Consider the following 17,086-nt stretch of genomic DNA (forward strand, 5'->3'; position numbering starts at 1 on the left):
TTTTACAATCATTTTATAGCAACTTTATATCATTTTTTTGGGACTAACCTATTGACCCAGTTCCCAGTCCCAGTTGTTGTTTTTTGCTTGTTTTTACATCGCAGGAAATCAATATCAAACGGAGTCCAAACACCGCGAAACTTTACGGAGATTTTTTTTGGACCAGAAGGAACCCATTGGGCCAGAGCTGCACCTAGGGGTGCCCCAAGGGGGCACAACCCACCAGGGCACGCCAGGGCCCCCTGGCGCGCCCAGGTTGGTTGTGCCCACCTGGGTGGCCTCCCGCACCCCTTCTTTGCACTATAAATTCCCAAATATTCCGAAACCCCTCGAGGTTAACCTAGATTAGAAGTTCCAGCACCGCAGTGCTCCGTAGCCACCGAAAACCAATCTAGACCTGTTCCGGCACCCTTCCGGAGGGGGGAATCATCTCCGGTGGCCATCTTCATCATCCCGACAGCCACCACGACGAGGAGGGAGTAGTACACTCTCGGGGCTGAGGGTTTGTAGCAGTAGCTATGTGTTTAACCTCTCTCTATCGTGATCTATATCATGAGCTTTGTTAATATGGTCGGATCATATGATGTTTATCCCCTCTATACTCTCATTGTGATGAATTGAATCTTTACCCTTTGAAGTTTTGTCTTGTCGGATTGAATATTCAGAGATAAGAACACATGATATATGTCTTGCGGTATGAATACTTGAGGTGACAATTGGGGTATCTTATTGATTCACTTGATATATGTTATGGCATTCAACTCGCGGATTCCCACGGTGATATTGGGGTAATCTATGCATAGGGGTTGATGCATGTTTTTCTCCGACGGAAACTTCGGGGTCTCTTTATAGTTCTTTGTGTGGATTTAGTATTATGAATATGAATATGCTTTGGTGTAATTCTAGTACGAACTCTAGGATAGATCAAAAGGAAACAATTGCTTTGTGTTATTTTAGTACGAACTCTTGAATAGATCGATCGGAAAGAATAGCTTTGAGGTGGCTTCGCATCCTACAAACAATTCCTACCTTTTGTTCTCCACTAATAGGAACTCAGGAGTGATTATTTCCTATACTTTGAGGGATAATCATATGATCCAACTATGTTAGCATTGTTGAGAGATTGCACTAGCGAAAGTACGGACCCTAGGCCTCATTTTTAAGCACTGCAACACCGTTTTTGTGCCCGTTTACTATTAGTTACCTTGCTGTTTTTATAATTTCAGATTACAAAAACCAATATCTACTATCCATATTGCACTTGTATTACCATCTCTTCCCCGAACTAGTGCACCTATACAATTTGCCATTGTATTGGGTGTGTTGGGGACACAAGAGATTTCTTGTATTTGGTTGCAGGGTCGTTTTAGAAAGACCATCTTCATCCTACACCTCTCACGGATTGATAAACCTTAGGTCATCCACTTGAGGGAAAATTGCCACTGTCCTACAAAACTCTGCGCTTGGAGGCCCAACACGTGTCTACAAGAATAAAGTTGCGTAGTAGACATTAAGCTCTTTTCTGGCGCCATTGCTGGGGAGGTGAGTGCTTGAAGGTATATTTTTAGGTCTTGCAATTGAATCTTTTAGTTTCTTGTTTATCACTAGTTTTGTCTATAAAAGAAAACTACAAAAAATGGAATTTAGGTTGCATAATATTATTATTCATCTTTATAATGTCTTTCGTGAAAATGATGGAAAGGAAAATTATGCTCAATTGATAGAAGAAGAATTCTATAAAATGTTTGGCACAAAATATTTGAATGATGAGCATGATTGCAATGTTGTTAGTATTAATTCTTTGAATATCCATGATGCTAACACTGGCACAGCTACGTGCTAAACGACTGGTTTTTAACCCCTTTCCGCGACGGCATTTGGAACCGTCGCCAAGTGAGTGTGTGCAATAGGGTGTCCTTCCCACACGACCCAGAAATCGTCGGGTTAGGCCCTCCTGGGACCCCGGCTGGGGCCGTGTGCGATCGGGCGAGGCATCGAAACCCAATCATTTCCGTTGGTATGTACATCCCACACGGTAATCCGAGAAAATCATTTCCATAGGTATGTACATCCCACACGGTGAATCCCAGAAAAACATTTCCGTAGGTATGTATATCACACACAGTCCATCCAAGGAATTCCTTTCTTTTCTTATGTACATCCCACACAGTCAATCTAGGGAAAACGTTTCCGTTCGTATGTATATCACACACAGTTCTTTGTGTGGAAACGTTTGTGCAAGGTGGCCTAACGCAAACAGTTCGCTACCGGAAGCCGTGTGTGATTGTTAGTTGATTGAACACGCCTAGTTTCTAGAAACCATGCGGGTTGTTTGAGTTCATCGCCCATGGTGCTGTCTGAGTAACCGTCTGCAATAGAAAACCCCAATAATCAGGGTAATTAGCCTATTATTGACAATCCATGTAATAATCAAACTGATATTTCTTATAAAACACGCCAGATATTTCATATCCGTATAAAAGCAACCAGGATTTCATAATCGAATTACATCAGATAGCTTCGGCACCCAGTTACGCCATTACACAACAGCACCAAGTTTCACATGCATCATCAAAAACCTTTGGAAAGTAGCATCATAAATGGTAAATAGACAGATGAATCTCATCTGGGAAACTGCAGAAGCGGAAGGCAAATATTGAGCCTTCAGTGATGTTGAATTTCCTTGCAACTTTAGGCCAGTGGCTATGGATAATTGCCAGCCCAACCTTCGTCCTCTTTAGCAAGACTTCAATATTGTACCGTGGGTGTTGAATGAATACCTTCCTCGCCTCTTGACCATGCAGGTGGTTTGAGAGGTAATCATCAGTGAACTGCTTTGAAAGGTACTGAAAACAAAGCTATGCATAAATCGCTGTTGTAAATTTTGAAATGGCGCAAGGGGGAAAAACAAGGTAAAAGAGTTGTTACCATACTATAGTTGACTGATGTCTTCTTCATTGTGCAAACAAAGATCTTGTTGTTATTCATCGCAAATTTCTTCATCCTAACAATCTTTCTGAGTTTCTTGACTTGACTGATATTCATGGACATCTCATTCCCCCATATGTAAAATGGGTTGAACAGTGGGTCTAAGCCTCTGACAGCAGGACCTACATGTGCAAGACCAAATTGTAAGCAACCTAAATATTAGAATGATTCCTGCAACTACACAATAATGTGCTATTAGCCAAAGGACCCTGCTTGAACAAACCTCGATGGTAAACCCCAGTGTCTCCCATTGTTTCCCTGCAACACACATAAGGAAGATCTTGATCAGGTTAACTGAGAGTTGCCATACTATCAGTAGAATATGTATTGAGTACAGTCAAATTCGATTGGTGTCACATGCATGACAATACAAAATTGTACCCACAGCAAATGAAAATCAAATTGCAGAATTGAACGAAACATTAAAATGGACAACAGACCAAATGAACCAAAATAGTTAACTGAGCACGACATTGCAGAATAGAAACATGTACTAGAAGATAAGACAGTTAACAAGATAAAGAATGCTTGAGAACAGTACTACGAAATGTAGCAATTGTTGGACCAAAGTCTTAACTCAACATTACATTCCAGAGGACCAAACTGTTAACTGAACATCAGATTGCATATTAACATTACAGAGGACAAATCACTAGAAGACACTTGCGGTGGCCTCGAGAAAACATCACGAACGGTATTTTAAAGTAGACAACCACGTGGCGGTGTCGACGGTGGCCTCAAAGACAAGGTGATCCTCCAAGATCTGGTGGTTGAGACGCATGGCAGCCATAGCGACCTCATTCGCGCGTGCAGCCGCATGCTACTCAGCTTCATGTTATACTACGTGTAAAATGGCTGTGGGCGGCGCTTAATTGGAGGAGGGGGGCAGTGATTTCGGTGGAAGGTGTCGCTCCATCGATCGAGGCATGTGAGACGGGAAAGGAGGAGGATGGTGTGGGTGGGGTGTGTATTACCTGACCATATCGACGAGGCCGCGTAGCAAGAAGAAGGGTCGGCGGCGAGGAGGCCGCGCAGCAAGAAGAAGGGTCACCGGCGAGGAGGCGGCGCTGCAAGAAGAAGGGTCGCCAGGAAGGAGGCGGTGCTGCAAGAAGAAGGATAGCCGGCGAGGAGGCGGCGCTGCAAGAAGAAGGGTTGTCGGCGAGGAGGCTGAGCTGCCAGTAAGCAGCAGTGAAGGTTTGAACTTGGAAAGCAAGGAGGAACAGTGGAAATGTGGCTTTTGGTAGGAGGGAGGGGGCGGGGAGATAGATATTTCCACGGTGGCCAAAAAAATTTGCTCGATTCCGCGAGAAACTGCCGCGCAAGCATGGTTCAAGATATTTTATATAGACTATAGAGGACGAAGCTTCCTGCGTAAGCCTGACAAGAGGGTGCGCCAAGATATTTTATATCGCATCCCACACGATTCTTTCTAGTAAACTATTTGTGGTATACCTGATTTTTTCATTATGTTTTGAAAGACAAAATGGTGTTACGGAGGGAAAATATGGTGTTTGAATTGCTAGAACAACTAGTACATGAGTGTCGTGTTTAAATTTGGAATTATTTCGGGTTTGTTTGGCTTTTTTATGCATTAATTGAGTTTCTGTGCATTTAATGTGCATAATTCAAATTTGAACTACAAGCACATGCTCCAATGCACCAAAGTTTGCTGAAAAATCACATGTGTGTCTTTGGGTGAATTTATAGGTCCCATGCAAGAAATGTGAATAAAATTCAAACATCTGGGTGTCGTGGCTCGGCCGGAATGATTGAGAAACTTGGTTTTTTAATTCCTGTAAATCCAAAACACGGCTGAAAATCATGAAACTTGGCATGGTGTCATGACATGGCACCAACATGCTACAGTAAATTTTTTTGCCGAATTGGCAGAAGTTTTGGTGTAAGCTTCTTGCAAACCGGAGCTTCCCTCAAGAAGGCTCTTGGCTCCAAGAGGGAACGTGTCACCTCCGAGTGCGAAACAACATACGTACACTGCCTTCTCCTACCTTAATTTTTGTACACTGGCAGATTAGACCAAATAGAAGTATCGTGCTGAATTTTGGAATTATTCCGAGTTCGTTTGGCCTTTTTATACATAAATTGTGTTTCTGGGCATTTTATGTGCATAATTCAAATTTGAACTACAAGCACATGCTCCAGTGCACCAAAGTTGTTTGAAAAATCACATGTTTGTCATTGGGTGAATTTCTAGGTCCCATGCAAGATATGGGAGTGCAATTCAAACATCTGGGCGTCGTGGCACGGCCGGAAAGATTGAGAAACTTGGTTTTTTAATTCCTGTAAATCCAAAACACACCTGAAAATCATGAAACTTAGCATGGTGTCATGACATGGCACCCACATGCTGCGGTAATTTTTTTGGCCGAATTGGGACAAGCTTTGGTGTAAGCTTCTTGCAAACCGGAGCTTCCCTCAAGAAGGCTCATGGTTCCGAGAGGGAACATGTCACCTCCGTGTGTGAAAGGACTGCCTTCTCCCGCCTTAATTTTTTTACACAGGCAGATTAGACCAAATAGAACTACCGTGCTAAATTTTGGAATTATTCCGGGTTCGTTTGGCCTTTTTTATACATTAATTGAGTTCCTGCGCATTTAATGTGCATAATTCAAATTTGAACTACAAGCACATGCTCCAGTGCACCAAAGTTGTTTGAAAAATCACGTGTGTGTCCTTGGGTGAATTTCTAGGTCCCATGCAAGAGATGGGAGTGAAATTCAAACATCTGGGCGTTGTGGCTCGGCCGGAAAGATTGAGAAACTTGGTTTTTGAATTCCTGTAATGTCAAGACCCCGATTCCAAGTCACATCGATCTAGCCAGTAACACCTCATATCACTTTGCGGCCTCACACACGATATTCCCACGGGTGTCGCCTTACCATGGCCCAGGACCGTTTGCGCCATTTGGCTCACGTATATGATAGTGTCGCTAGCATACATATGACAGAGAACCCGGGCCGACATGACTAGTCGTGAACCCAAAGTGGCACTAACTTATGGGGATCGGCATACATGAATCAACATCAAGCATGTCGGTCAGCAGCGTGCGAATCTGGGCTGTAGCACTGGGCTAACAGGACTCTGGTGAACCAGGCTGTAGCAGGCTAGGCAGGACTCCGGATGTCATCGCGTGACATTTCCCCGAAGGGACAGACACAGGAATGAAGTGAATCACATGCCGGCCAGTCAAGTGTTCCGGAGCAGTAGTGCTAGGCTAGCAGGACTCCAGTGAACCGGGCTGGAGCGGACTACTATGGCTCACGGAAGCACAAGACTACATTTCCCCATAAGAGAGGCTACCAAGGATAAACAACTAGGTTGTCGGATCCCACACATACCAAGCATTTCAATCATACACACAATATGCTCGATATGTGTAAATACAACATGGCATCACAACATAACTCTACGACTCAAGTATTTATTCATTAGGCTCCGAGGAGCGAGATATTACAAACATGGGTCTCATGACCCAACATTCAGAGCATACAAGTAAAAGCACATGCGGAAGCTTAACATGTCTGAGTACAGACATCTACAAATGAAAAAGGCTGAGAAGCCTGACTATCTACCAGATCCTGCCGAGTGCACAAGATCGTAGCTGAGGTATCATGCTAAACGTCGGAGTCCACACGGAACTACTAGCGAGACTGACGTCTCTCTGCAAAACATAAAATAGACAAACGTGAGTACAACTATACCCAACAAGACTTACATCAGAACTAGCTACATATGCATCAGTATCAACAAAGGGGGTGGTGGAGTTTGACTGCAGCAAGCCAGCTTTGACTCAGTGGCTATCCTAAACTATGACTGCAATTAAATCTTTTGAGCTGGCGTACACGAGTCCACATATTCACTGTATCAATACACCACTATGGATCCACTCCCGTCGCCCTACGAGAAGGCCATCCATAGCACTCACGCTTATCTTGCGCATTTTAGAGTATCCACTTTCACTTGTCTATGAACTGTACAGGAAACCCAGAAGTCCTTTACCGCGGACACGGCTATTCGAATAGATCATTTATAACCCTGCAGGGGTGTACTTCTTCACACATGTTTCCACCCCTTAGCGTCTGCACACAACATGTGCTCGGCAGACTTCAAGCAAAAGCCGACGTGGGTGTAGACCATGACCTAACTAACCACACAAGTCTCTAGTCAAGGTTTATCCCCTATTTGGGTTCCATCCGCGAGGAGATCCTGCCGGGGTTTCGCTCATAGCCCCAAACGATGTGTGCAGGGTTCCCGAGACACCAAATGGGCGCCCGGTACACCGTGCCACGGTGTATCTACCGCATCATAGCCCACCCCTAGGGTCAGCGCTACGCACGGCCTCCAACACATATCCTACAAACACCAGAAACTAGTTGCAACTCCTGGACAGAGGACAGGGCAGTTAATAAGTCGAGCGGGGTCATATTTCAGGGCCCAACGTGTGGTAGTAGCTGTTCATGGATCACAAACACAAAACTCAGTTCCTGAGGACGGTTTCAATGAGACAACCCACCATGTACTCCTACATGGCCTCTCACCGCTACCTTTACCAAATCGTGTGCACACAGTTAGCTCTCAACAGTAGGACATGTTCACCACATTCCAATTCATCCCCGATGAATCAGACCTGACTCAACTCTAAGCAGTAGCAGGCATGACAAACAAGCATGAATGAGTAGGCACATCAGGGCTCAAACAACTCCTACTCATGCTAGTGGGTTTCATCTATTTACTGTGGCAATGACAGGTCATGCAGAGGAAAAGGGGTTCAACTACCGCACCAAGTAACAGATGAATCGTTGTTGTCCTAATGCAGTCAAAGAGAGCAGGAGCGAGAGAGTGGGATTGTATTGGAATGAAAAAGGGGGTTTTGCTTGCCTGGCACTTCTGAAGATAGTATAGTTCTTCATCGGTGTCATCGATCTCATCATCGAAACCACGTCTATCGAGAGGGGACAAATACCGGCAACAGAGAAACAAACACAATCAATGCAATGCACAATATGATGCATGATCATGACATGGTAAAATGAGTGTGTTGGGCTAATGCAACTACAACCATATGGGTTTGAGCTATTTTGAACCAAAGATTCAAAGTTCAAACTCATTTGTGATCTTAAATAGTGCTTTATCATATTTTGCACTAAACAGCAAGTTAAATTGTTTAAATATGCATGAAACCAGTACAGATGGATAGATTGGATTTTTCTGATAATTTTTCATATATAATTTGTTTGATTTGGAGTTACTGATTAATCTCTATGAATTTTTGAAGTTAGCATTATTTTCTGGAATTTCCTGAATAAGAATAAATCCAGAAAATAATTAACTGCGTCAGCACTGCATCACTATGACGTCAGCGGTCAACGGGTCAGCCAGGTCAAACCTGACGTGCGGGTCCCATTGGTTAGTGACTCAGGGCTAGTCAGACTCACAGACAAGTGGGACCAGTCAAACGCCACATCAGCAAAGTCAATGCTGACCCGTGGGTCCATCGGATTAGATTAAATCTAATTAATTTAGTTAGCCTATTAATTGAACCGGTGGGTCCCGGCTGTATGTGTCTAGGGGTTAAATTAATAGGGTTAGTTAGTCCCTAATCTAATGACGGCCACGTCGGCTAACCGGCGATTAGCCGCCGGCGCTAAACAGGACACGGCAGAGGTCCTCGTCCGGCCGTTTCCTGCGATGAGAGGTCGTGCGGATGGGTTCTCTGGGACCAGCGCGACGAGGCATGTCGGACGGTGGCAGCTGCGGCTGCTGGGGTGGCGTGCAACGGCGGCGGCGACGAGCCGGGCGGCGGCCGGAGCTCGGGACACATGGGCACGGTTGCTGCAGTGCGCTAGCGAGCGCAGCGAGGCGCTAGGGAGGACCTACGCGCGGTGGTGAGCATGTTGGACGCACGCCCGGGACCAAATGGTCACCGGAGCTGCGTCGGTGATAACCCACAAGTATAGGGGATCGCAACAGTTTTCGAGGGTAGAGTATTCAACCCAAATTTATTGATTCGACACAAGGGGAGCCAAAGAATATTCTCAAGTATTAGCAGTTGAGTTGTCAATTCAACCACACCTGGATAACTTAATATCTGCAGCAAAGTACTTAGTAGCAAAGTAATATGATAGTAGTGGTAACGGTAACAAAAGTAAGGGAAGCAAAAGTAATATTTTTGGTGTTTTGTAGTGATTGTAACAGCAGCAACGGAAAAGTAAATAAGCGAAGAACAATATGTGAAAAGCTCGTAGGCATTGGATCGGTGATGGAAAATTATGCCGGATGCGGTTCATCATGTAACAATCATAACATAGGGTGACATAGAACTAGCTCGAAATCTTCAGTGTAATGTAGGCATGTATTCCGAATATAGTCATACGTGCTTATGGAAAAGAACTTGCATGACATGTTTTGTCCTACCCTCCCGTGGCAGCGGGGTCCTAATGGAAACTAAGGGATATTAAGGCCTCCTTTTAATAGAGTACCAGAACAAAGAATTAGCACATAGTGAATACATGAACTCCTCAAACTATGGTCATCACCGGGAGTGGTCCCGATTATTGTCACTTCGGGGTTGCTGGATCATAACACATAGTAGGTGACTATAGACTTGCAAGATAGGATCAAGAACTCACATATATTCATGAAAACATAATAGGTTCAGATATGAAATCATGGCACTCGGGCCCTAGTGACAAGAATTAAGCATAGAAAAGCCATAGCAACATCAATCTCAGAACATAGTGGATCCTAGGGATCAAACCCTAACAAAACTAACTCGATTACATGATAGATCTCATCCAACCCATCACCGTCCAGCAAGCCTGCGATGGAATTACTCACGCACGGCGGTGAGCATCATGAAATTGGTGATGGAGGATGGTTGATGATGACGACGGCGACGAATCCCCCTCTCCGGAGCCCCGAACGGACACCAGATCAGCCCTCCCAAGAGGTTTTAGCTCTTGGCGGCGGCTCCGTATCGTAAAACGCGATGATTTCTTCCCCTTTATTTTTTTCTCTCCGAAAGCAAATATATAGAGTTAGAGTTGGCGTCGGAGAAGCTCCAGGGGGCCCATGAGGTAGGGGGCGCGCCCTAGGGGGGGCGCCCCCCACCCTCGTGGACATGGTGTGGGCCCCCTGGTCTTCATCTTTTGCAAGGATTTTTTATTATTTCCAAATAGACATTCCGTGGAGTTTCAGGTCATTCCGAGAACTTTTGTTTCTGCACATAAATAACACCATGGAAAGTCTGCTGAGAACAGCGTCAGTCCAGGTTAGTTCCATTCAAATCATGCAAGTTATAGTCCAAAACAAGGGCCAAAGTGTTTGGAAAAGTAGATACGACAGAGACGTATCAGTCGGCGACGAGTGCAGGCGGCGGCGCATCAGGCGAGAGGGGCGAGGTGGCTACGGAGTGCAGGAGAGAGAACGGAGAGGGGGAGGATGATCAGCAGCTCACGGTGAACACGAGGAGCGAGTCGGCGAACTCGGGGAGGGGCTGAAGCGAGCGGGGCGGCGAGGGGGATCTCCGGCGTCCGACGGCGAGGATGAGGATGATGGCGTCGCTTCGGGCGTCCCGCGGGCGCGTGCTTCGTCTTGGGGCTCCGTGGCGTTGAGGCGGAGCCTCTGGACAGCACGGAGAGGCGAAGGAGAGGCGATGGCCGCGGTTGTGCGCGTCGGCGGCGACGACAGCGCTCGATGGTTGCGTGCGAGAGAGCCAGAGGAGGAGAGGAGCTCGGGGAGAGAGCGAGAGGGCCTGGGGGGTGCGTGGCATCTCCCGGGCGATGTTGGGGAGGCGGCTGCAAGCAGGAGGTGGCCAAGCGCGACGTCGGCGCTCGCCACCGCGCTGCTTCGTGCGCTGGCATGGGGAAGAAGACAGGCATGCCCCTGGTGGGCTGGGCCAGCCAGCTGGGCCGTCCAGGTGGGCTGCACAGGAGGTAAGCCCAGGTAGGTATCCTTTCTCTCTCTCTCTCTTTTTGTTTCAGTTTTTCTATTTTTTTGCAACTTTAGAGCTTTATTAAAAATAGCTAGGCACTTTCAAAAATCACCAAACTGCTCATGCCCACTGTTTAGGATATAAACAACATGGAACATTTCAGTTTAGGATTATTTGGACATTTAAAATAATTAGTAGCATTTAAATGCCCAAATGCAAATAGAGTATGATTTAATCCAATGACCTTATGCTGTCCTAGAAAATTGTGCACCATTTTTGTCAAAGGTTCTAGACCAAGGCAAAGATGATGAACATTTTAGAAGGGCGTTTCAGGTTCATTGAAAATAATTTTGGTAAACCCTAGTTGGTTTAAGGGGTGCTGGGGGTTCTGTCATCCCCATTTCAAGTTTCTGCGAAATTTAAACATGATGCACACATGAAGGGCTAGCCTAGTGCATACCAGAACTAGGGATGTGACATGTGAATCCAAAACACGCCTGAAAATCCTGAAACTTGGCATGGTGTCATGACATGGCACCAACATGCTGCCGTAATTTTTTTGGCCGAATTGGGACAAGCTTTGGTGTAAGCTTCTTGCAAACCGGAGCTTCCCTCAAGAAGGCTCGTGGTTCCGAAAGGGAATGTGTTACCTCCGTGTGCGAAACGACATACGTACACTGCCTTCTCCCGCTTTAATTTTTTTACACAGGCAGATTAGACCAAATAGAACTACCATGCTAAATTTTGGAATTATTCCGGGTTTGTTTGGCCTTTTTATACATTAATTGAGTTTCTGCCATTTAATGTGCATAATTCAAATTTGAACTACAAGCACAGGCTCCAGTGCACCAAAGTTGTTTGAAAAATCACATGTGTGTCCTTGGGTGAATTTCTAGGTCCCATGCAAGAGATGGGAGTGAAATTCAAACATCTGGGCGTCGTGGCTCGGCCGGAAAGAATGAGAAACTTGGTTTTTTAATTCCTCTAAATCCAAAACACGCCTGAAAATCATGAAACTTGGCATGGTGTCATGACATGGCACCAACATGCTGTGGTAGTTTTTCTGTCCGATTTGCGAAGGCGCGCACATTAACAATCAACAAAGTCATTTTGGAACAAGTGTTGTCACGTTACAAATCGGAAACACAAGTATTATTGAAACCGTGGGCGTTCTACTAACCAATTACGTGCGGCCACGCGTCCCTTTTTTTTATTGGCTAGTGTCGGTGTACAAAAGTAGGGGCTCTCCTTTTGACCCCTTTACTTGTGCACGGGCAGTCAGAGCCACGCGCCGCGGCCACACGAAGCAGGGCAAGGGAGGGAAGCCGGAGAAAAGCCGAAGTACAAGACAAACAAGGCAACGCCAAGGCCAAGACCACAAAAGAGCAGAGGGACGAAGCAGGTTCCCCCGGCAAGACCCTTGTCGGGGGAGCCTCAGCGGCCCCGGCAAGACTCTTGCCGGGGCTGCTCGCCCCCACCAGCGGAACGCACCACCCTTGAGCCCACGGTTTCCAACACCATCAACTACGTTGGGCCAGGGCTCGGGAGGCACCTCCGTGGTGGCATGCAGACCTTTGTGAACACAAGGAATGTTCAAGATTAGATGAGGATTGGAAGACAATGATCCTCAGCAAGATCCTTGCCGAGGAAAGCCACAAGACCCCCGGCAAGATCCTTGCCGGGGACGATGGTGCGCCACGGCAAGAACCTTGCCGGGCCACCCGGAAAGGCCCTCACCAATGGCGTCAGCAGGGCCACTGCCAGGCCCGCACCAACCAAGTCTCCACCGTCGTTCGCATGTAGCTGCCAGCCCAACCAGCTGGGCGGGCACCTGCGTGGCAACATGCAGCTTCCAGGCCAACTCAGCACACGCCTGCGTGGCGGCATGTAGATCTTCATGAATACCCAACCACCGCGCCACCTCAGTTGCCTACCTGCCTACATGGCGCCGCATGCGTCGCTGGCCAGGGCGCGTGTCGAAGTGAGGAGGAGCGGCGATGGACGGGACGGGCCTCATTCCCGTCCCCGATAAAGCAAGGGGACACCTAAGCTACACATTAAATGCGTCTTGTCCTGTAATACGAGCGATAAGCTCATAGCACTGTAGGCCTTTCCACCTCCTGTGTGCCACTATGGCAGCCCCTTTCAACTATAAAAGGAGGCCCATGGCATACTGGAGAGGGATTCGGCTCCTTTGAGCCACGCAGCCACCACAGCTAGTTCAAGAGCTCAAGAACACTCAATACATCCACTAACACAGGACTAGGGTTTTACGCATCCTCGCGGCCCGAACCTGGGTAAACGATCCTTGTGCTGATAACTACTCATGCTCTTCTTGCAACCCTGCGCCCGACAACCGTAGTAGGGATTCTTGTGATCCCATAGGTGTCGTTTCCCACCGACATCTTTGGCGCGCCAGGTAGGGGGCGCAATTGTGAGAATCTGGTCTAGTAGTTGCCCTAGTAGTTCTTCATTGCCATGGTCCCAAGAAGGAGACGGCCAGGAGAAAAGGGTGCCGCCTGCGAATGCGAAGGACGCCAGCGCGGCAACAAAAAAGCTAAGTCATTCAGAGCCTTGAGTTATTTCCTTTTATACATAAGGTTATCGTCCTCGGAGATCTTGCCTATGTATGAAAAACCTACACGCAAAGGGGCCCTCCCGCAATTGGCAACGCCCTTGTTCTGTTTCGAGTCCGCTCAACAGCTCAAGCGGACGCGTCGAGAGTGGCAGGGTAGCCTTCCGCACTTGGCAACGCTCTTGATTCTGACTCGAGTCAAGCTCGACAGTTCGGGCGGCCGCTCTAAGGGCGGTAAGGTTGTTCGCCCGGCAGCAAGCACACCCGGCAGGCCAATGGGGATCCGTCCCCAAGACACCGCCCTGGGTTTACGCACCGGCAAGCCTACCCAGTTAACGTAGGGTGGACATACAAAGGGAAATCAAACAGGAAAATAACATGCATAACATCAGAAGTACTACAGAGTTATATTACGTCAATTGCCGCCGCGGTTCAACTAAAGATAGAAATTGTCTTGGTCGTGAACCTGCAGCAGCTATAAGAAACGGGGTGCCTAATCCCGGCGCTGGCCCTCCACCCTCCGAATTCCGCCGACACCGCTGATGACGGGCTTGATGCGCTCCCTGAGCGGCGCGAGGTCAGTATCCTCCGGCAAGCTCTCCAGCACGGCGTCAAAGTCGAGGTCGGGGTACCAGTATGCCACCTTGGTGAGAACCTTGGTCATGGCGCCCTGGCAAAGCCTCCGGGCCTCGTCGGCTAGCGCGGCCGCCCGGTTGGCGTGAAGCTGCTCCAGGGCCCCAAGAACACACTCGAAGAACAAGGTCAGCTTGGCGTTGGTGGTCCCGCTGCGCTCTGGGGAGTACCTCAAGTTTGGCATCCCCATAGCGGCCAGCTGCGTGGTGATCCTGCCGGCGACATCCTCGAGACGGCCAATCCAGCGGTTCACGCCATCCTTGAAATCCTTATGCTCGGCGGCCTCGTTCTTCCATAGCCGCTTCTCGGTCTCCAGCTCCTTGGCCAGGGTCCCCTCCCGGGCTTTGGCCTCCGTGAGCATCCCCTCGAGGCCCTCCAGCTTCAGCGTGAGGTCCTTGATGGACTTGTTGGCCTCGGAGAGCTCCCCGGCCCTGCTGATGGCCGCGCCCTGCGCCTCCGTCAGGGCGCCGTTGAGCATGTCCTTCTCCCGGGACAGCTTTAGCTCCTTCACCTTCACCTTGCCGGTGTGAACCAGAGCCTGGGCATCGAGTGTCGCTGTCAAAACCGGCGGATCTCGGGTAGGGGGTCCCGAACTCTGCGTCTAAGGAGGATGGTAACAGGAGGCGGGGGACACAATGTTTACCCAGGTTTGGGCCCTCTCGATGGAGGTAATACCCTACTTCCTGCTTGATTGATCTTGATGATATGAGTATTACAAGAGTTGATCTGCCACGAGAACGTAGAGGCTAAACCCTAGAAGCTAGCCTATGATTATGATTGTTGTTGTCCTACGGACTAAACCCTCCGGTTTATATAGACACCTGAGGGGGCTAGGGTTACACAGAGTCGGTTACAAGGGAGGAGATCTACATATCCGAATTGCTAAGCTTGCCTTCCGCGCAAAGGAGAGTCCCACCCAGACACGGGACAAAGTCTTCAATCTTGTATCTTCATAGTCCAACAGTCCGGCCAAAGTATATAGTCCGGCTGTCCGACGACCCCCTAAAACAAGACTCCCTCAGTAGCCCCTGAACCAGGCTTCAATGACGATGAGTCCGGCGCGCAGATTGTCTTTGGCATTGCAAGGTGGGTTCCTCCTTCGAATACTCCATAGGAGATTTTGAACACAAGGATCGTGTCCGGCTCAGCAAAACAAATTCCAAATACCACCATAGAGAGTATAATATCCCACAAATCTAATCTGCTGACACATTTTGTAGCGTGTCATCACGCCATAGCCCGGTCATTTATTCGAACAGTTTTTCTCAACCAGCTACTACACATATCGCGAGGCGGTTTTCTTGGCACGTCTTATCGAAGCAGAGATCGTGTCCCCTTATCACGGGATTCTCATCTTCAATACGGGTGTTGGTAACCCAACCGCGCCATTAATCACGGCGCTTGGGGAATAAGCGGGTTTACCAGGCAAGTGGGGAGGCGCTGCTACCTTTATAAGGGGATAAGGACTCCCTTTCGCACCCACGCTTTCCTCTTCTCGATCCATTCCCCATCGCTTGAGGTCCAACGCCCGAGCATTCATCTTCTCCGCCCACAAAGGCCTTTCGAAAATGTCCGGATCCGGAGCAGGAGGCAAGTGGATGGCCTGTACCGTCCGGGAGAAGGATATCAAAAAGCTTCGGGAGGCCGGGTACCTGGCCAAGAAAATCAGCCACCGTCTCCCGACGGCGGGACAGATCGTCCCTTCTCCGGAGCCCCACGAGAGGGTTGTGTTCCTCCCTCATTTTGTCCGCGGGCTAGGGTTTCCCCTCCACCCGTTCGTTCGCGGCATCATGTATTATTACGGGATCGATTTTCATGATCTATCCCCCAATTCCTTCCTCAACATCTCGACATTCATCGTCGTGTGCGAGGCTTTTCTCTGCATCTCGCCACACTTCGGCTTATGGCTGAAGATCTTTAATGTGCAGCCCAAGGTAGTGAGCAGAGAGCATGCCAAGTGCGGGGGCGCCATGGTGAGCAGGATGCCCAATGTCACATGGCCGACAGGTACCTTTAATAATTCCGTCAAAGAGTGCCAACGGCAGTGGTTTTACATCACTGAGCCGCGCGGCACGGAATGGGCCGCCGCTCCCGAGTTTCGATCGGGAGCCCCTCTGCGGCTTACGTCCTGGCCTAAGAAAGGCCTGAACTGGTCTTCGTCCGACGAACTATCGGTGCTCCAGATGCGCGTTAATGATATGGAAGACAAGAACATCGAACTTGTCAATGTAGTCCAGGTGATGTTAGTTTGTCGGATCCTGCCTTGTCAACACCGGACTTGCAACCTATGGGAGTTTGATCCGGCCAAGCACTAGATCCTGCGAGAGCTCTTTGTCTCCTCGCACAAAGACATCTGGAAGGTGCTTTTCAAGTCCGGCAAATCATGGCCGGACTCGGCCGAGGACCGCAGGTACCAACTGTCCCGCCCTGCAAGCTCGGTAAGTTATTATATGTTTTATCCGCATAACCCAAGGGAAATGCTTACTGTGTTCTCCTCAACTCCCCTAGGGCTGGACGAAGAAGGCGGAGCGGATCCACTGTCCGGCCCCGCTGCCCGAAGGACCGGCCGACCCACTTCTGACGAAGATGATGGTCCTGGTGCCGTACAAGGCGCCGAAGAAGAAGGCCGAGAAGGAGGCCAAAAAGACCCGGGGTGGCCTTCGTCGCCGCGGCACTTCAGACACAATATCCGAAGGTTCCAACGCCCGTTCTGCCTCTGAAGAGGACGAGGAGGAGGAGGAAGACAAATCCCCAACTGGGGGAAGAAAGAAGAGGGCGGCCTCCATACACTTGGAAGCCGAGTCGCCTAAAAGGGGAAAAGCTCCTCTTCCGGAAGAGTCCACTACCGCCGCCGACAACAGCCCCGCGTGGGATCCCAGGGCCCAGCCCCTGGTGAACTCGTGAGTATAAAATCCGAACACATTTATGCGTCTAGTCTT

The sequence above is a fragment of the Triticum aestivum genome, chromosome 6D (assembly GCF_018294505.1).
Source record: "Triticum aestivum cultivar Chinese Spring chromosome 6D, IWGSC CS RefSeq v2.1, whole genome shotgun sequence".
NCBI classification, from domain to species: domain Eukaryota; kingdom Viridiplantae; phylum Streptophyta; class Magnoliopsida; order Poales; family Poaceae; genus Triticum; species Triticum aestivum.